Below are 25,522 nucleotides of genomic sequence, written 5' to 3'. Positions count from 1 at the left end.
ACAAGAAGAAAGAATTGAAAATGGTTATTGAATATGCATAAGCATATGTAACTTATATCTATCTATGTATATATACAGTTATATGAATATGATATGTAACTTTTATTATGATAGAACCAAAACAAAAACAGTGGGTTCCAAATAATTCACGGGAGTGAATAATTTATTCTATGCCGACACTTTTACACGGATAGTACTATCGTGTTCATTGCTAAACAGTTAATATCTAAAAGTCTTCCTAAAAATTCCAAATTTTTTATATTAAATTCATTTAATTACTTCTGTCATTAACTGTTTGAAACCTGATCAAATTGGTTCGTTAATTATTTATTTTTTGCTCCAAATAATATGTACGGAGTACTAAAATTTAAACTAAAAAGGTAAAAATATTTCTGTCAAAATTATAATCTTCGTAATCTATTTACGGACTAACTTTTATTTTAAATCTTCATAAATATGTATTAGATCTATATGAACACTAAAGAAATGACATCCGAGTGTTTCTGACGTTTACTAATTAAGCCCGAAATCATTCATTTTCAATATACTATATATATGTATATATATATATATATATATATATATATATATATATATATATATATATATATATTTCATTACTTAGTATTTTATTTTACATAATTATTTATAATAACAATTTCATTCAATAGATAAATATCAGTTCAAGTTATTATATAAATATATTTATTTATACATATATATATATATACGTATCTACTTACAAATAGTTGTTCGTGAATCGTCGAGAATAGTCGAAGGTCTATTGAATATATGAAACAGTTCAAAATTTTTGAGACTTCAACATTACAGACTTTGCTTATCGTGTCGAATTAATATAAAGATTAAGTTTAAATTTGGTCGGAAATTTTCGGGTCGTCACAGAGTTACCTTAAACATTTATGAAGATACTCTAAACATTTATTCCTTCCTGAATTGTAACTAGATGTTATTCTAGTCAAGTTTTAATCTATGATTCGACATGAAACTGAAATCATAAATCTTAAAGCTACATCCTGAAACTATTTCTAAAGACAAGTTCTCATGTATACTGAACGATGTCTTTCATTTAATCGCTCATATTATCCTGAGGTCAATGAATCCTCAACTAACATCTCATTTATCTATTACACATCTCTTGAAAACTAAAGGTATTACGGTTACCTTTCACAACTTGAAGCTGGTACTATCTCTAACAAACACCAGCCATACATCAAACTATGTAACTGAAATCTTTACGTACTCTACTCTATATTTTCTGCCCTACTATTGTGGCATGAACACTCAAAATTTTAATGAGCTCAACGACACATTTAATGCTGGTATAGCATCATCTTTCCTTTTTAAAGGAAAACTAGCCAAACGACACTCTTGTTATTCCTATGAAAATCTCCGCATTTAATGCACTCTGCAAACGACCTATTAAGGTTAAGGATCATGAGATCAAACATGTAAACAAAGCAATATACTTATTGTTAACACTCATTCGAATTCACGTAAGGGCCCCGATTGTACCAGGGAACATGAAAATCAAACTCTATTGTTAAAATCCGTTGGGATTCGCATAAAAGCCCCTAACATACATGGGGACGCAAAGACCAAATGATACGAAAATACTTCCATCTCTTCTCAACTGCTGATGCAAACGAGAGCTCTACTTAAAACTTCGGGACGAAGTTTCCAATAACGGAGAGGTACTATAACGACCCTCATTTTTCCATTCTATATTTTTCCAATATTAAATGCCCAAACAATATAATTAAACTTAACGATTAAACTTTAATCAATAATTGAAAAGCGTTAAGAATTATAAAACATAAAAATTAACTTTGTGTAATAGACGACAAGTTAATAAAAGGCGGAAATAATAAGCTAATTAATTTTCGTGATCAAAATATAATACTCTAAAGCTTGTAGCCTTTAAACAATTAAATTAGAACCTTTAATGAGTCATTTAAGCTAATCTAAAGTACAAGGTTTAAAACGAAAATTTCCAAACTCCTCCCATGTAAACCCTAGCCGAATTTTTTAATAAAAAAGGGGGAAATGACCATCCTACCCCTCCCAATGCCCAAATTACCTCCTCCCTAAACCTAACTTATTCCCTAAGAAAAACCTAACTAAACTCTAATTCTAGATCTTTCCTAGCTCAAGTATAAAAAGAGGTGCAAGGGTTTAGGTTTTTCCCATCTCATTCATCACACAAAAACCCTAAATCTCTCTCCCTCTCTCTTCTTGATTTCGGCAATCATAGCCACCACCACAACACCATCATCTTCAAGTGATCTTCAAGCAATCTTCAAAGGATCTTTATCGCGTTCTTCGTGTTCATCAAGATCTTCAAGCGTGTTCTTCATTATTCAAGTGTTTGATCTTCATCTTCAAGTTATCTTCATCTTTTTCTTGTTAATCTTCATCCCACATTATCAAGGTAAAACCCTAGATCCAAAACTCTTAAATCTTACTTTCAATTCATGTTTATATTCATAATTATTCATGCATGATCTTAACATCTATATTGTACATTAAAAAAAATATACATGTACATACATATACCTACGGCTAATATAAAAAAGGAGAGTTTGATCTCCAATACCCTAAAACCTAATCATGTTTATGATATCACATATGTTTATAATTGTAAGTATATATATATATATATATATATATATATATATATATATATATATATATATATATATATATATACACACACACACACATATGCATTCATACGGCATATACATATAGATTTTTTTTTAAATTTTTTTTATATACATACATACACACGATTTATAACAGAAAAAAAAATTACGATCAAGATTTGTTAATGGTTTAAAAATGGAAACAAGATATATATACCACATATACATATTTATTATTTCAGAAAAATATATACACATATACATATACATATACGATATATATATATATATATATACATATAAAAAAAATATTTTTTTTATTATTACATATATACATAAATACGATACATATATATATATATATATATATATATATATATATATATATATATATATATATATATATATATATATATATATATATATATATATATATTAACACCCTAATTAACCTAACCCTAATTATTAAACCCTAATTTACTAAACCCTAAACATTTATTATATATAACCCTAATCATTACTTTACTAAACCCTACACATAATACTACTTTAATACTATTAAACATTTATTACTTAAACCCTAATCATTAATTAATTAATAAACCCTAACTATTAATACTACTTAACTAATAAACCCTAATACTACTTATACTATATTACTAATACTACTTAACACTTATATTACTAATACTACTTAACACTTATACTACCACTAACACTTATAATATATATACCACTTATAGTATAACATACGATTACAATAGTCATCCACGATAACGTGAGGACTACTCGAACGCCAATGCTACTTAAGGCCTAGGGTGATCCTTGGTACCACTATGGGATGCTTGTGGATTACGAATGCCAAACTTAGATTTTGGTCAAGAAATCCTGGGCCAACCGGTAACAATTGGTCATCCTAGTGACTCGGCGGTGGCATAGATGTTTGGGTATGGTGCACAATATTAACCCGACTATAGTAACCAAACACTTAGTTACTTTCACACTTAATAAGTGGTAGACTTATTAAAGACAACTCACTAGTGTTCAACACTAACTTACTATAAATGGAAACTATCTAAACATGGAAACTTACTAAAAGTGGAAAACTTTCTAGACATGGCAACTTTCTAAATATGGAAACTTTCTAAAAATGGAGATCTACTAAAAGTGGAAACTTACTAAGAATAGAAACTTAGCAAAACGAACTATACTTAAGTACATACATACTTAAACTTAACTTAAACTCGGGCAAAACATCGAAACTATTCTTAATGTCATTAGGTTGACATTCGGCTCACGATCATCCAACTCATTTATCTTTCTATTCCAAGTAATAACTCTCTCATCTGCTTATTAAGGTGAACTCATAGCCCCACTCTTTATTTGCATGCAACTTATTTAACTTTTTGGGGTGCGACACATGCTGCTTTTACTATTTACAATTTAGACACAAGTACCAACTGTTAAACTATGCTATACCCGGCTAAGTCCGACTAAGTCCCTACAGTGATAGTTTTAATTGCTCGTTAAATGCATTCTTAATTATTGGGGGTAGGCCTATCGGGAGTAACGTTCCCGATACATTTGACCAAGTCATTGTATTACTTAATAATGAAATTAAACCGATAAGTATAGACACAACTTGTCATTGGGGCAAACTTTGAACGTTTAGTCTAAATATCACGAATTGGCATAAATTTTTTGATCCCTACGAGATCAACTTTTAAGATCTTTGTGATCTACTTTGACAACTAAAGATCTGTGTGATCTACTTTTAAAAACAAAAATCTTGTGGTCTAAAAACAACGATAACTACTTTTGTTAAACCTACGATTTCACTCAACCTTTTTGGTTGACACTTTAGCATGTTTGTCTCAGATGCTGATTGATCAAGCTTACTTATCTTCTACTTATGTGATGCTACTTGAACATAGGATCTCAAGAACTATCGTTTTTATTATTCTTGCATTTAAAACATTTACATCATTGTAATTTCAATTCTTGTAACGACATCTCATCTCTTCCGCTGCGTTATCAATAAAGTTTATTTTTATCATATAGAATTGTTCTCGTATTATAATATGTTGGTTTATTTAAAATTAGTGACGTTTCTTCCAGACCTTATCTGGAGGTCGTCACATTTATGCCACAATATTAGGGTGGACAAAACAGAGAGGAGTTTGTATAGTCATGAAATTTGATAGAGATCGTCATTGTTTACAACAAGAATATTTTAATGATGAATATGAGTTAAAAATAGAGTTTTATCATCGTTGAGTAATATGAATAAAACAATTTGATTATAGGAAGAGTATAAACGAAGCTATCGTAAAAGAGTGAGATGAGTAATTAAATGTTTGTCTTAACTTTTGATATGGCTAAAGTTGATTTTCGCAATTCAAGGAATTTAAAAAAAATCTTCATAATCTATAAGATTTGATTATCCGGTAATTTAGGAAGTTAGGATTTCTTGGATTAAATGCGGTAAATTGCCTCGATTGCAGTGTCTGGAATTTCGCTATAAATTAACTTCTTCCGTTTCATTATTTTCACAACTCCAATACTTTCTTCCTTAATTCATATTTCCAAAGATTGTGAAAATGCTCCATCCAGTTCTTATCCTAGATATTTTTCGGATTATCGCTTCTGTCTTTCTTCTTTTTCATTTTCCACTGGAGGAATCTGTTTACTTCTACTATTACCTTGGGGTTATAGTGTTTTTAATTCTCTCATGTCTTTATGTTGCTATACGTATTGATATACACGGTTTGTAATTTCGGTGTCGTTATCGGGCTTTATATTTTCCCTTATATGTCGAAGCTTCATGCTTTTGTAAAGCAAGTAATGGTCCAGAATTCGTAGGTATGGAGTTTCGAATGATCATAATATACAAAGCAGAAGGAAAGGTAATAGCACGATTTGATTTGTCAAATTACCAGAATATCCAGAAAAGACCGAATCATCAAGAAAAATATTTTTTTGATATGTTTAGAGGTTAAATAGAATGAAAGAAAAATATTTTCTTGATATGATGATTATAAAATCTATAAATCATCATCTTCCATTAAAAATTTAGCATGACTTACTGTAATATAATCACGTTGGCCTGACGTCATTATATTATACTAACTCATGCTTCAATTCTCAACACTTCTTCAAAACATTAATAATTTAAGCTTGAATTTTACAGAATATAGAAACTAAAACAGTTTCCTTTATGATGTGATAAAGATATCGCAAAGAGATAATTAATTGCGAACAAGAATCGTTATGAAGATATCGTCAGAAATATAGAGGATATTTATAACGAAAGATACGATGATATCTTAGAATTTTCTAAGATCAAATGATAATGAGGAAAATTCTCCTGTAATGATTTAGAATACTTAAAGAGATCTTTTGTGGTTTTTATCAGAAATCGGATCATCTAGATTCTTGGATTATAGTTTTAGTCCTTGTGATTTGTCCACAGCTTCCTTCATGGTTTGCTCAATCCGTTTTCCAGTACCAAATTTCTCATCGAGCGTTTCTAACACTCCATTCTTTTATCATCAACTTTTGGCCATTTAGACCATCTATAATTTTGCTGTTTCCTCTGCATTTAATGCTACCATATCTGAATCATCAGTTATCAATCCGAGATGGTTTCAAGAAATTTTATTTTTAGATGATTAAATGCTGATTGTAATCGTCAATGGATCTAATGGTTGACGAATATGCGTTGTTGATTTCAAAAGTAATGAATGATAATTTCGGTGGTTTGATGTGAAAATTCATCGCAGAATACGAATGAATATAATTCATGAATGTAGTGGTCTTTAGGAAGATAATACTTGCTAAAGTTTTACTTGGATTCTGATATGTCAAAATTAGAATATGTAATTGAATTTTTGAATGAAAACGGTTGTTCTTCGGTGAACATATACATATATATGTTGATGTAAGTAGAATAGTTACTGATTATTGAATCAGAATTGAAGAATGTACAATGTAACATATTAATGTGAATATAAATATTTCTCGAGTATTACCTACCCATTAAAATATTTTCACAATTAACAGTTTGTACAAAAGAGTTTTTAATTACAATCTTTATGAAGATATATATTCATATATATTATTCTTCAGATGTAATCATGTATTTAATGAGTTAATATAATATTAAACTCATTTGATTTGCGGTTGAAACGAGAATAAATAATCTTCAAAATCTTAGAGATTTCATAATTGTCGCGAAATATTTCGCTAATGAAGTTATGAATCAATGCTTCATTGTTCATTGTTATTGATATACCTTGGTATATGATGTTGGTGCTCGTGAAATCCTTGTGAAATCTACAAGACATGAATAATGTTTTCTAGAAAGCTTCGAGTATGTCGAAAATGAAAGTGTAAAACCAAACATGTATTTGAATAATACACTTGGTTTATTATGAAATGGAGTTTATTGTGTTGAAGCAGTGATTAACGATTGTTAAGTCATTAACAAATGATGTACATCATAGCATATTGTGATATGAATTAACCAAGTAGTACATACTAGTTAAGATTCACACGTAATAGCTTAGTACGAAAAGATTTATTATTGTTCCAATCCATATATATAAAGTATACATATATAATTCTTTAGGAAGAATGAGTCAATACATCTTAGCTCATTATTACTAATATTCATTGGTATCTATGGGGCGTATGATGTTGATATCCGAGGTACCGAGTGCGATGTTGAGGCGTGGGATGCGGATGTTATTATTGGTGGTGCTGGTGCTGCTGGTGGTGATGCTGATGGTACTGGTGGTGCTGGTTATGCTGCTGGTGCTGCTGATGCAGGTAGATATTGCAGCATATTCTCCAGAGCCACCACTCGAGCGCGAAGCTCGTTAACTTCTTCTATTATACTGGGATGATTGGAGGTTCGGACAAGGGGACGAATAAGATCTAGAATTCTAGATATTATATAATCGTGGCGAGCTGTTCTGGAAATGAGGGTGAAAATGGTGTTTCGGATCGGTTCGCCGGTAAGTGCTTCAGGTTCTTCGCCAATAGGGCAATGTGGTGGGTGAAAAGGATCACCTTCTTCACTTCTCCATTGATTGAGTTGACTACGAACCCACCCCCCAATTCATTCAAAATAGATGATGGCTAATTGGTTCGTTTATTCCGGTTACGCTGCCATTGGAACTCGATGAATCGGATGAGAAATCCATATTATGTGATCGGATAAGGGTTTCGATATGAGATGAGTTGTTGAATACTGAATGATATATTTATCTCCTTGAATATGTATATATAGCAAAAGATTTCCGTAATTTACGGAGAAAATTTAGGAAAAGTGTTAGACAAAGTCTATTGTGATAGATATGATAAGATATGATAAGATATGATTTGTCTATACTCCAATAATGGTAGTATGATGTGTCGAGATCATAAAATGATAAGTATGTAATCTAATAATCTTTCGATTAAAGACTTTCAATTCGTATACTGTTATAACCCAATGACATTTTCCGGTTCGCAAACCGATGCATAAAGGCATAAGGCATATAGGTACGTGATATATAATAGGGAGTTTTATACGTTTGAGTATGAATAGTAACAATTATAGGAGTTTCAATCATGGATAATATTTCATATAATACATATGTAATACACAAGAACATGATAAATGACATAGGAATGTCAAGAATTTCTGAAATCATGGTGTTGCATTTAAATGCGGTGGCGTAATTGGATAATACTTAGGAAAGTAAGTAGAGTTCTTAGGTTGGCTCGGCATTCTAAGATAAGTAAAGTTTCTAAAGTATAGTGTAGCATTTATCAATTAAAGGCAACAATTAAAAGCACTACAGTCAAGGAAAGTTATAGTCCTACATTGCTAAGGTACCTAATTGTATAAGGGACACTTAAAATGCAATCCTGGTTCTCTACAACAAAACTGCTCTGATACCAATTTCTGTCACACCCCCAAATAGGGCCTGGGGTATTTGTGATTAATTATATCAAATCACGGTTGTATAAACGAGAACGAATCTATATGAGACGTTTTATTGAGTTTTGCAGCGGAAGATAAATAAATTACATTGTATTTAGAGCATTAAATGTTTTTAAATGAATTGGTAAGTAATGCATGAAGACTCCAAGCATGGCAAGAAATCATCATCAAAGCAGCAGATATACAGCGGAAGCAATATTTAAGTACCTGAGAATAAACATGCTTAAAAAGTCAACACGAGGTTGAGTGAGTTCATAGGTTTGTCATAAACAATGATTTCAGTAATAGATATAGACCACAAGATTTTTATTGATATAAGTAGATCTCGCAGATCAAAAAGTTATGTCAGTTCGTGATATTTAGACTAAACGTTTAAAGTTTGCCCCAATGACAAGTTGTTCTGTCCTTGTCGGTTTAATTTCATTATTAAGTAATACAAAGACTTAGTCAAATGTATCGGGGACGTTACTCCCGATAGGCCTACCCCCAATAATTAAGAATGCATTCAACGAGCAATTAAAAATATCACTGTAGGGACTTTGCAGGACATAGCCAGGTATAGCATAGTTTAACAGTTGGTACTTGTGTCTATCATGTAAACAGTTATAAAAGTTGCGCATGTATTCTCAGCCCAAAAATATATAAAAAAGGGAGCTATGAAAACTCACGATATGATAGTTTGTATGATATGCGTATGATAGCACTGAACAAGTACAGAGGTGTCCTCGGATTCACGAACCTATATCAAGTATATATATTAACACATATACTCGTAATCGAATAAGTTTATATATATATTTCAGTTTGTTATATATTTCTATATATATACTTTTATATATATTCTATATATAAGTATTTATTTAATAAAATAATATTAATAACGATAATGAATAAAGAGTTGTATTATTTTGTAATAATAATAATAATATTAGTTGTAAAAATAATAATAATAATAATAATAATAATAATAATAATAATAATAATAATAATAATAATAATAATAATAATAATAATAATAATAATAATAATAATAATAATAATAATAATAATAATAATAATAATAATAATAATAATAATAATAAGTAGTTTTTAATGAAAATGATAATAACAATAGTTCTTAATAATAAAAATACTTATTTTACAATAAAATGATAATGAAAATAATAATTTTTGATAATAATACTTGATACTAGTAGTAGTAATAATAATAATAATAATAATAATAATAATAATAATAATAATAATAATAATAATAATAATAACTATAATAATTATGATAATAATAATCTTAGTAATAAAGATAATAATACTAAAGTAATAGTTTTAATCATAATGGTATTTACTAATATAACCTAAATGATAATACTAGTGATAATACTAGTAATGATAACAATATTAATTATTAGTGATAATAATAATAATACTAAATGATAATAACACTTAATTATAAGAATACTAACAATAACAATACTAATATCTAATAATAACATTAATAAATATAATAATAATAATAATAATAATAATAATAATAATAATAATAATAATAATAATAATAATAATAATAATAATAATAATAATAATAATAATAATAATAATAATAATAATAATAAAATGAAGACTACCTTTAAAAGAAGCCTTAAAAAAATTAATGCCATCGCCTAGACTCGAACCCGAGACCTCTTGCTAACCCGCTAACACCTTAACCATCCTTCTGTCTCTCTTTTTCAGCTATTATACGAATCTATTATGTATATATATCGTTTTCTTTCTGTTTCATTTTCCTTCTTCTATAACTCGATCGACCATGGCCATAAACATCATAACAGCAAAAATTAATTTGTTTAATACTTGTAATTTGAAATATAAATATTTAGAGTAAGAGGGAATATGAATTAATCAAAATAATGAACAAAAAAGTCGATTTTTACAGCCCCTGCTGTATTCGTAAAAAGGAAGAACATGAAGAAAATTGATTTCGATTTTAAGACCGTTTTAAACGAAAGTTTCAACATGAATTAGATTGTAAATCATTCCTAGAAACTTTAGGAATCCTCAATTGAACCTGTAACATCAAAACATTTACGAATTTCCTCATGAACACAAACTTTGACTTTTTAAAAATTAACTTTGACTCTCAAATTAGATCTCGATATGAAAATTTGGAACTTAAGATTTTGCAGATAGTTTGAAGGAATCAATACTAACAACTCTGCATTAACACATTTTAAAAAACATTACGAATTCTAGTTTTGGCAAAAATCCCTCAAGAACAGAGAACGACTTGTTTAATTATTATTTTTTTTTTATCTGTTTAAATTCAATCAGACAGCAGATGAGAGTGGTGATTGTGGTTGAAAATGGAGGATAGTTAAATGATTCGTTAGCCAATTGAGCTGATTGATTTAAATAGAAAAATGGGTGTCGACACATAATTCCAGTCAAGAACAGGAGGCTAAAAAAATAAAAAAATATCAAAAAGCAGATATATAAAAAAAATGAAACGCAGGTAGTGAAATATATAAAAAAATAAAAGTGGATGTCCATTGTTGACTGATTCCAATTATTTCTGATTAATATATATAAAAAATTTTGTTTTATCTGATTTAATAATACTAATTTATAAATATAATTATGTTAATAATACATACTATAAAGGTTATTACTAATAAAAATACTAATTGAATTAATAATAAAAATAATACTTAATAATATTAATAATAGATGTAATAATAATATTAATAATAATATTAGTGATAATAATAATAATAAGTTGTATAATAACAATAATAGTTTTTTTTAATAATAATGATTCTTAATGATAACGGTAATAATAATATCTAATAATAGTACTAGTAATAATAAAGATATAACAAATTAGATGTTTCAGTTTTTATATCTATATATTATATATTATGATAATATTAATAATACTGATATTAGTATTAATATTAACATTAATTTAATATTAATATTATTAATAAAGTAATAATAATAATATTAATATTATAACTATATTTTCAACTTGTAATTTTAATATATTAATATTATAAGTTATTAATTATGTAATATATATTACATATTTATTTACAACAATTGTTCATGAATCGTCGGGAATAGTTAAAGGTTAACTTAATTCTTGAAAACAGTTCAAAAATTCTGAGATTCAGTTTAACTGACTTTGATTATCGTGTCAGAATCACATAAGGATTAAGTTTAAATTTAGTCGAAAATTTTCAGGTTGTTATACACTTTAAAGCATGTTTATTCTCAGGTATTAAAGAAATCTTCCGCTGTGCAATTGCTCATATTAGAGATATTACTTGGAGTCATTCATGACATATTTCAAAAGACGTCGCATTCGAGTCATTGAGTTCAACAAGATTATTATTAAGTCTTTGATAGTTTGATATATTATGAAATGGTATGCATGTCTGTCAACTTTCGTTGAAATGAAAGTTTTGTCTTTTTAAAACGAATGCAATGTTTGTAAAATGTAACATATAGAGGTCAGAACCTCGCGATGAAATCAACTATTGTGAATCGTTTATAATCGATATGAACGGGTCATTTCAGCGCGGCTCCCCAGTCACTTGAGAATCGGGGTGTTACAAAATACGAAGACTATTAGGCAAAATACGGAGACTTTTGGTCAAAAAAAATTCATGGAGAAAAATCGAAAAATTCAAAATTTTTGCACTAAAAATTACAAATCTACTGGGGGCGGGCACCCCACCCTGCCCCCACATATTTTCGCCCCTGGGTGATTTGTCTTCTTGCTGTTTTGTTCTTGTTCTTTGGTTTGACGAGTCTGGCTTTACATATCTTTTATTTGAATGCTTGTGACGTGATAAAGTTGTGAAGAATTAAGTTGTACTAGGGAATGTTGTTTGTACACACTGTGTTTGTGAGATATATATGTGGTTATCGTCTAGTGAAGGATGGGTAGTGTCTAGTGAAGTGAAAAAGGTTACGCGGATTTGGAAGTAAGAAGTTCAGTCAATGAACGATAGAGAGTGGTAACATAAGTCCACTTGATTGTATCGACGATATTTTGCGAAAGATATCATTCAAGTTGACTTGACATTCTAATAAGAAGATTATCCACTTATACTGGAAAATTTAACTACCAATAGGTTACTGGTCCAATAGTATCGTGATGTCTTTTCAACCATGAGGCTGAAGTTGACAAATGTATATATACCATACTAGTTTTATGAGCTCGTGCGTTGCACGACATTTGTATAGATTAGTAGTCGTAGAATTATTGTTACGCACTTTATATAATGTATATATATATTGGTGATTGGGTGTCTAACTATCGAAATATGGATAAAATTAGTGGTGTTATGATCCCCTCCTATTTTTTTGTAAATGCTCTTGTCTAAACCGAGGTAAAGTACTTCATAAAATTGCATATATTATGTGTATATAACATGGACTTGACTCAACTTGCACAGACTCAGCTTGGAGACTACAAAATCAAGAGTATAATTATTCCCGAAGGCTACGTTTAAGCATACCATAATTAGGTTTGTAAACTCTTTTTAATTAATTACAAAGTATGATTATTCCTTCTTTAATATCAACTTTCTTTATATAATTTTGACAATAATATTATTTATGGCAGGTATGAGTTATAAAAAGATAATTATATTCCTTCATAAAATGGTTGTTTATAGCCCATTGGAATTATTTACGATCATTTTGTCGGAATGGTTTTTAGAGTTGATATAATTTATACTATCTTGTTAAATTTTGTTTAATATGTAAGCCTTTTGCGAAAAAAATAAACTCACATAATATCTTCGTAGTAAACAATGAACCGACTCAAAAATATTTTGTCCGTACATTACCTGGACTCAAAGCAGGGCCAGTGTCGTTTCAGAACAAATTTTCAGACTAATTGATAAGGATGGACAAATTATACGACAAAGTACAAAAAAACATAGACGAGGTTGTTGGTGACGGAAGAATTCTAGTTCCCTTCGAAGCCCATCATAATAACTTTACTAGGCTTCTAGCCCAAAAAAATAAAACCTGTTGGGTTTGGCCCACTTACTGAAAGATTCAGATTACTAGAAATCCTTATATCCCCTTTGATTTTAAAGGTTATCCCATTAGCAACACGGGTATATGGAAGAGTTTTTTAGTCTTACTCTGAGAACACGAGCATTTTACTTACCGTACAACTTACCGTACCAGCTATGGGGTAATTTTATGGTCATTTTTCGACTCTTTCACTGGCAATCTAATATATATTGCTAGTGAGTATTGTCGGTTCACTAATTCTGGAGGCCTAGTTCGATACATAAAAACGGACCCTTTATATTTTTCAATACCTATAAACTGATATGCAAACTAGCTAATTACAATCTAAATTATTTGTTTCAATGATATTCTGTCATGGTATAAAAAAAATTATATAGACTATCAAGTATCAAATTTGGTGCTCTTAAAAATTTGAGCTCTATGTGATTCTATACTTTGTACCAGTCTTGAAGAATGAAACGCCTCTACTAGTGAGGTTTCATGTGAGAATATCAAGGCAACAACTAAAACAATTACGAATTAAACCGACTAGATCGGGTCTCCATGTGACCATATTTTTAACTTAGGGAAAAAAAAAATCCCATGCTTACCATTAATACCACTAAAACTTTCTTGTATCCCCTTTCGCTATCTATGTTTATCTCATATATATATATATATATATATATATATATATATATATATATATATATATATATATATATATATATATATATATATATATATAGGGTAAGGATTCATGGATAACCAAATATGGTAGAGAACCAATAGAACCATCGACTAACCTTCAGACTTGCATGCAGATTGAGTCAATCTGCGTGCAGATTGACTATTTTTGCAGTTTGTTTTTTTTTTTTTTTTTTTTTTGCAGATTGATTTTTTTTCTGTGCAGATTGACTTTTTTTTGCAGATTGAAAAAAAAAAAATTGCAGCTTTTTTTTGCAGATTGAGAAAAAAATTTGCAGTTTTTTTTTTTTTGCAGATTAACTTTTTTTGTGCAGATTGATTTTTTTTTGTGCATATTGACTTTTTTTGTGCTGATTGATTTTTTTGTGCAGAGTGATTTTTTTTTTGTGTGCAAATTGATTTATTTATTTTTTTTTTTTTGCAGATTGACAGTTTTTTTGCAGTTTTTTTTTTTGGGCAGATTGAATTTTTTTTGTGCATATTGACTTTTTTTATGCAGATTATTTTTTTTTGTACAGATTGACTGTGTTTTTTTTTGCAGATTGATTTTTTTTTTAAGTTTAAATTTTTTTTTCACAAACTAAAACTCAATCTGCTCATAGATTGAAGCTCAATCTCCACATAGATTGAAGTTCAATCTATGAGTTCTATAGGTTCTCTAATTACTCTAGTTCCCTAAGGATCCTTTCAATATATATATATATATATATATATATATATATATATATATATATATATATATATATATATAATGGTAGGATCAAGAGGGAAGTAATATATCTTTCTAATATAAGGTAATACTTATATTCAAACTTTGATTCAATTTCTATAACTTTAACAATCTTATTTCGAGTGAAAATCTTACTTGAACTTGTTTTCGTGTCATGATTTTGCTTCAAGAACTTTCAAGCCATCTAAGGATCCTTTGAAGCTAGATCTATTTTTCTCATTTCCAGTAGGTTTATCCACAAAACCTGAGGTAGTAATGATGTTCATAACATCATTCGATTCATATATATAAAACTACCTTATTCGAAGGTTTAAACTTGTAATCACTAGAACATAGTTTAGTTAATTCAAAACTTGTTCGCAAACAAAAGTTAATCCTTCTAACTTGACTTTTAAAATCAACTAGACACATGTTCTATATCTATATGATATGCTAACTTAATGATTTAAAACCTGGAAACACGAAAAACACCGTAAAACCGGATATACGCCGTCGTAGTAACACCGCGGGCTGTTTTGGGTTAGTTAATTAAAAACTATGATAAACTTTGATTTAAAAGTTGTTCTTCTGAGAAAATGATTTTTCTTATGAACATGAAACTATATCCAAAAATCATGGTTAAACTCAAAGTGGAAGTATGTTTTCCAAAATGGTCATCTAGACGTCGTTCTTTCGACTGAAATGACTACCTTTACAAAAACGACTTGTAACCTGTATTTCCAACTACAAACTTATACTTTTTCTGTTTAGATTCATAAACTTAAGTTCAATATGAAACCATAGCAACTTGTATCACTCAAAACGGATTTAAAACGAAGAAGTTATGGGTAAAACAAGATTGGATAATTTTTCTTGTTGTAGCTACGTGAAAATTGGTAACAAATCTATATTAATCATATCCTAGCTAACTCATATTGTATTATACATGTATTCTAATATATTATGTAATCTTGGGATACCATAGACACGAATACAATGTTTTGACATATCATATCGACCCATCTATATATATATTTCGGAACAACCATAGACACTCTATATGCAGTAATGTTGGAGTTAGCTATACAGGGTTGAAGTTGATTCCAAAATATTATATATACTTTGAGTTGTGATCTAGCCTGAGGCTTGTATACACGAGGTCGTGGATTGATTCGAGATAATATATATTGCTTTATTTCTGTACATCTAACTGTGGACAACTAGTTGTAGGTTACTAACGAGGACAACTGACTTAATAAACTTAAAACATTAAAACGTATTAAAAATGTTGTAAATATATTTTGAACATACTTTGATATATATGTACATATTTTTTATAGGTTCGTGAATCGACCATGTAGTGACCCGAACTTTTCCATGTTTATATATATTAATTGAGATTGATGTTTACATGATTAAATGTTTCCAACATGTTAAGCAATCAAACTTGTTAAGACTTGATTAATTGAAATAGGTTTCATATAGACAATTGACCACCCAAGTTGACCGGTGATTCACGAACGTTAAAACTTGTAAAAAACTATATGATGACATATATATGGTTATATATATAGTTAACATGATATTATGATAAGTAAACATATCATTAATTATATTAACAATGAACTACATATGTAAAAACAAGACTACTAACTTAATGATTTTGAAACGAGACATATATGTAACGTTTATCGTTGTAACGACATTTAATGTATATATATCATATTAAGAGATATTCGTACATCATAATATCATGATAATATAATAATTTAAAATCTCTTTTGTTATTATAAACATTGGGTTAACAACATTTAACAAGATCGTTAACCTAAAGGTTTCAAAACAACACTTACATCAGTTAGATGTACAAAAATAATTCGATAAATATTATCTTGAATCAATCCACGACCCAGTGTATACGTATCTCAGTATTGATCACAACTCAAACTATATATATTTTGGAATCAACCTCAACCCTGTATAGCTAACTCCAACATTCACATATAGAGTGTCTATGGTTGTTCCGAAATATATATAGATGTGTCGACATGATAGATCGAAACATTGTATACGTGTCTATGGTATCTCAAGATTACATAATATACAATACAAGTTGATTAAGTTATGGATGGAATAGATTTGTTACCAATTTTCACGTAGCTAAAATGAGAAAAATTATCCAATCTTGTTTTACCCATAACTTCTTCATTTTAAATCCGTTTTGAGTGAATCAAATTGCTATGGTTTCATATTGAACTCTATTTTATGAATCTAAACAGAAAAAGTATAGGTTTATAGTCGGAAAAATAAGTTACAAGTCATTTTTATAAAGGTAGTCATTTCAGTCGAAAGAACGACGTCTAGATGACCATTTTAGAAAACATACTTCCACTTTGAGTTTAACCATAATTTTTGGATATAGTTTCATGTTCATAATAAAAATCATTTTCTCAGAATAACAACTTTTAAATCAAAGTTTATCATAGTTTTTAATTAACTAACCCAAAACAGCCCGCGGTGTTACTACGACGGCGTAAATCCGGTTTTACGGTGTTTTTCGTGTTTCCAGGTTTTAAATCATTAAGTTAGCATATAATATAGATATAGATCATGTGTTTAGTTGATTTTAAAAGTCAAGTTAGAAGGATTAACTTTTGTTTGCGAACAAGTTTAGAATTAACTAAACTATGTTCTAGTGATTACAAGTTTAAACCTTCGAATAAGATAGCTTTATATGTATGAATCGAATGATGTTATGAACATCATTACTACCTTAAGTTCCTTGGATGAACCTACTGGAAAAGAGAAAAATGGATCTAGCTTCAATGGATCCTTGGATGGCTCAAAGTTCTTGAAGCAAAAACATGACACGAAAACAAGTTCAAGTAAGATCATCACTTGAAATAAGATTGTTATAGTTATAGAAATTGAACCAAAGTTTGAATATGATTATTACCTTGTATTAGAATGATAACCTACTGTAAGAAACAAAGATTTCTTGAGGTTGGATGATCACCTTACAAGATTGGAAGTGAGCTAGCAAACTTGAAAGTATTCTTGATTTTATGAAACTAGAACTTTTGGAATTTATGAAGAACACTTAGAACTTGAAGATAGAACTTGAGAGAGTTCAATTAGATGAAGAAAATTGAAGAATGAAAGTGTTTGTAGGTGTTTTTGGTCGTTGGTGTATGGATTAGATATAAAGGATATGTAATTTTGTTTTCATGTAAATAAGTCATGAATGATTACTCATATTTTTGTAATCTTATGAGATATTTCATGCTAGTTGCCAAATGATGGTTCCCACATGTGTTAGGTGACTCACATGGGCTGCTAAGAGCTGATCATTGGAGTGTATATACCAATAGTACATACATCTAAAAGCTGTGTATTGTACGAGTACGAATACGGGTGCATACGAGTAGAATTGTTGATGAAACTGAACGAGAATGTAATTGTAAGCATTTTTGTTAAGTAGAAGTATTTTGATAAGTGTATTGAAGTCTTTCAAAAGTGTATAAATATATATTAAAACACTACATGTATATACATTTTAACTGAGTCGTTAAGTCATCGTTAGTCGTTACAGACCAGTGGCCAAGTCTTACTTCCCGACGAAGTAAAAATCTGTGAAAGTGAGTTATAGTCCCACTTTTAAAATCTAATATTTTGGGATGAGAATACATGCAATTTTATAAATGTTTTACGAAATAGACACAAGTAAATGAAACTACATTATATGGGTGAATGATCGAAGCCGAATATACCCCTTTTTAGCTTGGTAGCCTAAGAATTTGGGAACAGACCTCCAAATTGACGCGAATCCTAAAGATAGATCTATCGGGTCCAACAAGCCCCATTCTGGAATTTGGAATGCTTCAGTACTTCGAAATTATCATGTCCGATGGGTGTCCCGGAATGATGGGGATATTCTATATGCATCTTGTTAATGTCGGTTACCAGGTGTTCACCATATGAATGATTTTTATCTCTATGTATGGGATGTATATTGAAATATGAAATCTTGTGGTCTATTATTATGATTTGATAATATATAGGTTAAACCTATAACTCACCAACATTTTTGTTGACGTTTTAAGCATGTTTATTCTCATGTGATTACTAAGAGTTTCCGCTGTTGCATACTAAAATAAGGACAAGATTTGGAGTCCATGCTTGTATGATATTGTGTAAAAACTGCATTCAAGAAACTTATTTTTTGATGATATATATTCTTATTGTAAACCATTATGTAATGGTCGTGTGTAAACGGTATAATTTAGATTATCATTATTTGATAATCTACGTAATGTTATTTTAAACCTTTATCGATAAAATAAAGGTTATGGTTGTTTTAAAAATGAATGCAGTCTTTGAAAAACGTCTCATATAGAGGTCAAAACCTCGCGACGAAATCAATTAATATGGAACGTTTATAATCAATATGAACGGGACATTTCAGTTGGTATCCGAGCGTTGGTCTTAGAGAACCAGAAATTTGCATTAGTGTGTCTTATCGAGTTTGTTAGGATACATTAGTGAGTCTGGACTTCGACCGTGTTTTCTTTAAAAACGATTGCTTAACACTTTTGTTGAAAACTATATATTATTAACATGTAATTATTATGTAATATATTAACCTCTTAATATGTTTGATATTGTGTGATAGATGTCTACCACTAGTACAAATCTCATCGACTCACCTAATAATAATGAAGAGTCGAATATACTTTGGGAAGATTTACAAATTCCCGAAGAGGAACCGGAAGAGGAGGAATCGGAAGAAGAGGAACCAGAAGAGGAGGAACCGGAAGAAGAAGAGGTTCCGGAGGAAGAAATATTGATACCTACAGTAAATCGATTAAATAAAAGAAAATCCTCAACCAACGGACCCAAGTTAAAAATGGTCAATGGTGTTTCCGTCGAGGAAGCAAATTATTGGGAAGATTACCAATTTTTCGATGAATCGGATCCCGATGAGTATTTCGATGATGTTATAGAAATTACCTCGACCCAATTTAATAAAGCAAAAGAAAATAATAAGGAAAAAGGTATAAAAATAGAGAAACCTGTTTCCAACCCCGATGAACTTTATATGTATCGGAAAAATCCATATTCCTAAATTGTAACAATAACCCGGGAACCTCTAAGCCAACAGGTTTTTCTAAACCATTGTGGAAAACGATGGCTCGTATTAGAGGAACACCATATATCCCTAAGAAATTAGGAAAACGAACCAAGTCCGAAGAAGAAGAAGAAACCAGTGATTCAGATTAGAGGGTTGTAATCATGTTGTGTATTATATGTAGTGTAGTGTGCTTGTACTTTTATGTTCTATGTAAAAATTGCTTGTATTGTTTGTTAATTATCTTTTACGAATCTAATCCTTGTCTATTTTACAGTATAAAAACACAAAATGGACGTTAAGGATAGACAACCAAAAATTTTAGAAGACCTACCAGGAGATATGATTGATGAAATCTTGTCTAGAGTCGGGCAGAATTCATCAGCACAATTAGTTACGGAAAAATTAGTTTGTCAAACGTTTGAAAGACATTCCAGGCATGCCTTAGTATATAAAAGGCTTTCCTTTGAAAGATGTGGTATATCACATTGGGGAGACTTTAAGTTACGCCAAGTTTTCTTTAAGGCATTTAGTGCGGGAAACCCAGATGCAATTTTATGCTACGGGTTACGAACCTATTTTGACTCAACATATCCCAACATAGGACTCCGTTATTTAGAAAGAGCTTCTAACATGCAACATAAAGAAGCATGTTATGCTTACGGGTTAATAATGTCCGCTTCTCATTAAATTAAGAAAAAGAACATTGGGTTGCAACTTTTAAATAAAACATTCTCACAAGTGACGGACTCAGTAGTTGGGGTAAGAAACAAGGTTTTTAGATTGCTACGAGGCTGTTGGGCATTACGAAACCCACGTCCTTTTGACGACATTACAACATGCTGCCTAGCCAATGATCATAACGGTTACTTTCCACAAGACCAAGGATGGGAAGTCGTCTTAGTAAAACCAGAATGCATGACTTATTTCTGGACATATGAATTACGTGTCTTTATTTCTTTTGCTGAACAACCTGCGTATTAACTAGAATTGCCTTTATAACTGCCGAGTAGCAAAGTTATTATGTGTTATATTTCACCCTATATGTATTATAGTGGTATTGTAAGTTTGTAAAATTTTGTATAAAGTTTGAACGCGAAATATTATTGTAATAAGTTTTTCATATAGAAGCGTAGTAGTTGAGTTGTATAGTAGCTAGTAAGTATGAACTTAACGGGTAGGTATTACCCGAATTAAAACTATAAAATGCTAATATGAAGAAAAAGCTTTTATAAATAAGTTCATATAATGCTACGAAATACTATTGACTACTCTTAAATTCTATATGATTAACTCAATTCTTTTGGCTATTTTTGAAGGAAATGGCACCGACGACTCGTCAGAACTTGAACATGAGTGAGGAAGATTTTCGTGTTTTCCTTGCTGCGAACATAGCCGCAGTACAGGCTGCAATGCAAAATAACAGTAACTCTGGATCTAGCAGTGGAACTAATTCCACAAGAAATCGTGTAGGATGTTCCTACAAAGAATTCACTGCCTGCAAACCTTTGGAATTTGATGGAACCGAAGGACCAATTGGATTGAAACGGTGGACCGAGAAGGTCGAATCAGTGTTTGTCATAAGTAAGTGTACTGAAGAGGACAAAGTTAAGTATGCTACGCACACCTTCACATTTACTGCGTTAACGTGGTGGAACACCTATCTTGAACAAGCAGGACAAAATGCTGCTTAAGCACTACCGTAGTCGGCATTCAAGCAATTGATGAACTAGCAGTACCGTCCTAGAAACGAAGTCAATAAGCTCAAGGTAGAACTTAGGAAGTTACGAACACAAGGGTTCGACATTACCACATATGAACGACGATTCACAGAGTTGTGCCTATTGTGTCCGGGAGCGTTCGAAGATGAAGAAGAGAAGATCGACGCGTTTGTAAAAGGGTTACCAGTACGGATTCAAGAAGATGTGAGTTCACACGAGCCCGCTTCCATACAAAAGGCAAGTCGAATGGCTCATAAACTCATAAATCAGATTGAGGGAAGAATTAAAGAGCAGGCGGCCGAAGAAGCCAACACGAAACAACTCAAGAGAAAGTGGGAAGAAACCAGTGACAAGGGTCACCAATACAACAACAACAACAATCACAACCATAATCACAATAACAATCATAACAACCGCAACAACAATCGCAACAATAACCGCAATCCTAACAATAACTACAACAAACGTCCCAATAACAACAACAACTACAACAATCGTTTCTACAACAATAAAAATCCCAACAACAATCTCAACAACAACAATGGCAACAAAAACCAAAAATGCCAAAGGTGTGAAGAGTACCACCAGAATGAGTTCTGCACGACATTTTGCACCAAGTGTAAAAGAACTGGCCATGGTGCAAAAAAGTGTGAGGTATACGGACCAAAGTTTAACAGAACTAAAGGAACAAATAGTGTCGAAACAAGTAATGCCGCCTTTGTTTGTTATGGATGTGGAAAACCGGGCCACATTAGAAGTAATTGCCGAATCAGGGGAATACTAATGGGCAGGGCCGCGGAAGAGTTTTCAATATTAATACAGCAGAAGCGCAGGAAGACCTGGAGCTTGTTACGGGTACGTTTCTTATTGATAATAAATCTGCTTATGTTTTATTTGATTCGGGTGCGGATAGAAGCTATATGAGTAGAGATTTTTGTGCTAAATTAAGTTGCCTATTGACGCCTTTGGATAGTAAATTTTTACTCGAATTAGCAAACGGTAAATTAATTTCAGCAGATAATATATGTCGGGATAGAGAAATTAAACTGGGAGATGAAATGTTTAAAATTGATTTAATACCAGTCGAGTTAGGGAGTTTTGATGTAATAATTGGCATGGACTGGTTGAAAAAGGTAAGAGCAGAGGTCGTTTGTTACAAAAATGCGATTCGCATTATGCGTGAAAAGGAAAACCTTTAATGGTGTACGAAGAAAAGAACAACGCGAAGTTAAATCTTATTAGTAGTTTAAAGGCGCAAAGCCTAATAAGAAAAGGTTTTTACATCATTCTAGCACACATCGAAGAAGTTAAACCTGAAGAAAAGAACATCAGTGATGTTCCCGTCGCAAAAGAATTTCCCGATGTTTTTCCGAAAGAATTACCGGGATTACCCCCACATCGATCCGTTGAATTTCAAATAGACCTTGTACCAGGAGCTGCACCAATAGCTCGTGCTCCATACAGACTCGCACCCAGTGAAATGAAAGAATTACAAAGTCAATTATAGGAACTTTTAGAGCGTGGTTTTATTCGACCAAGTACATCACCATGGGGAGCTCCTGTTCTGTTTGTCAAGAAGAAAGATGGTACATTCAGGTTGTGTATCGACTACCGAGAGTTGAACAAACTTACCATCAAGAACCGTTACCCATTACCGAGAATCGACGACTTATTTGATCAACTACAAGGCTCATCGGTTTATTCGAAGATTGATTTACGTTCTGGGTATCATCAAATGCGGGTGAAGGAGGATGATATTTCAAAGACTACTTTTAGGACGCGTTACGCTCATTACGAGTTTATGGTTATGACGTTTGGATTTACTAACGCACCAGCTGTGTTCATGGACCTCATGAACCGAGTGTGTAGGCCATATCTTGACAAGTTTGTCATTGTTTCATCGATGACATACTTATTTACTCGAAGAATGATCAAGAGCACGAAGAACATTTGAGAAAAGTGTTAGAGTTGCTGAGAAAAGAAAAATTGTACGCTAAGTTTTCAAAGTGTGCATTTTGATTGGAAGAAGTTCAATTCCTCGGTCACATAGTGAACAAAGAAGGTATTCAGGTGGATCCAGCAAAGATTGAGACCGTTGAAAAGTGGAAAACCCCGAAAACTCCGAAGCATATACGCCAATTTTTAGGACTAGCTGGTTACTACAGAAGGTTCATCCAAGATTTTTCCAGAATAGCAAAACCCTTGACTGCATTAATGCATAAAGGGAGGAAATTTGAATGGAAGGATGAACAAGAGAAAGCGTTTCAATTGTTAAAGAAAAAGTTAACTACGGTACATATATTATCATTACCTGAAGGGAATGATGATTTTGTGATATATTGTGACGCCTCAAAGCAAGGTCTCAGTTGTGTATTAATGCAACGAATGAAGGTAATTGCTTATGCGTCTAGACAATTAAAGATTCACGAGCAGAATTATACGACGCATGATTTGGAATTAGGTGCGGTTGTTTTTGCATTAAAGACTTGGAGGCACTACTTATATAGGGTCAAAAGTATTATATATACCGACCACAAAAGTCTTCAACACATATTTAATCAGAAACAACTGAACATGAGGCAGCGCAGGTGGATTGAATTGTCGAATGATTATGACTTTGAGATTCGTTACCACCCGGGGAAGGCAAATGTGGTAGCCGATGCCTTGAGCAGAAAGGACAGAGAACCCATTCGAGTAAAAGCTATGAATATAATGATTCACAATAACCTTACTACTCAAATAAAGGATGCGCAACAAGGAATTTTAAAAGAGGAAAATTTAAAGAATGAAATACCCAAAGGTTCGAAGAAGCATCTTAATATTCGGGAAGACGGAACCCGGTATAGGGCTGAAAGAATTTGGGTACCAAAATTTGGAGATATGAGAGAAATGGTACTTAGAGAAGCTCATAAAACCTGATACTCAATACATCCTGGAATGGGGAAGATGTACAAGGATCTCAAGAAACATTTTTGGTGGTCGGGTATGAAAGCCGATGTTGCTAAATACGTAGGAGAATGTTTGACGTGTTCTAAAGTCAAAGCGGAGCATCAAAAACCATCAGGTCTACTTCAATAACCCGAAATCCCGGAATAGAAATGGAAAAACATTACCATGGATTTCATCACTAAATTGCCAAGGACTGCAAGTGGTTTTGATACTATTTGGGTAATAGTTGATCGTCTCACCAAATCAGCACACTTCCTGCCAATAAGAGAAGATGACAAGATGGAGAAGTTAGCACGATTGTATTTGAAGGAAGTCGTCTCCAGACATGAAATACCAATCTCTATTATCTCTGATAGGGATGGCAGATTTATTTCAAGATTCTTGCAGACATTACAGCAAGCATTAGGAACTCGTCTAGATATGAGTACTGCCTATCATCCACAAACTGACGGGCAGAGCGAAAGGACGATACAAATGCTTGAAGACATGCTACGAGCATGTGTTATTGATTTCGGAAACAGTTGGGATCGACACCTACCGTCATCAGAATTTTCCTACAACAACAGCTACCATTCAAGCATTGAGATGGCGCCGTTTGAAGCACTTTATGGTAGAAAGTGCATG

Source organism: Rutidosis leptorrhynchoides, chromosome 5, assembly GCF_046630445.1.
Source record: "Rutidosis leptorrhynchoides isolate AG116_Rl617_1_P2 chromosome 5, CSIRO_AGI_Rlap_v1, whole genome shotgun sequence".
Classification (NCBI taxonomy): Eukaryota; Viridiplantae; Streptophyta; class Magnoliopsida; order Asterales; family Asteraceae; genus Rutidosis; species Rutidosis leptorrhynchoides.
The sequence above is the reverse complement of the archived record's forward strand: the minus strand, read 5'-3'. Positions refer to the sequence as shown.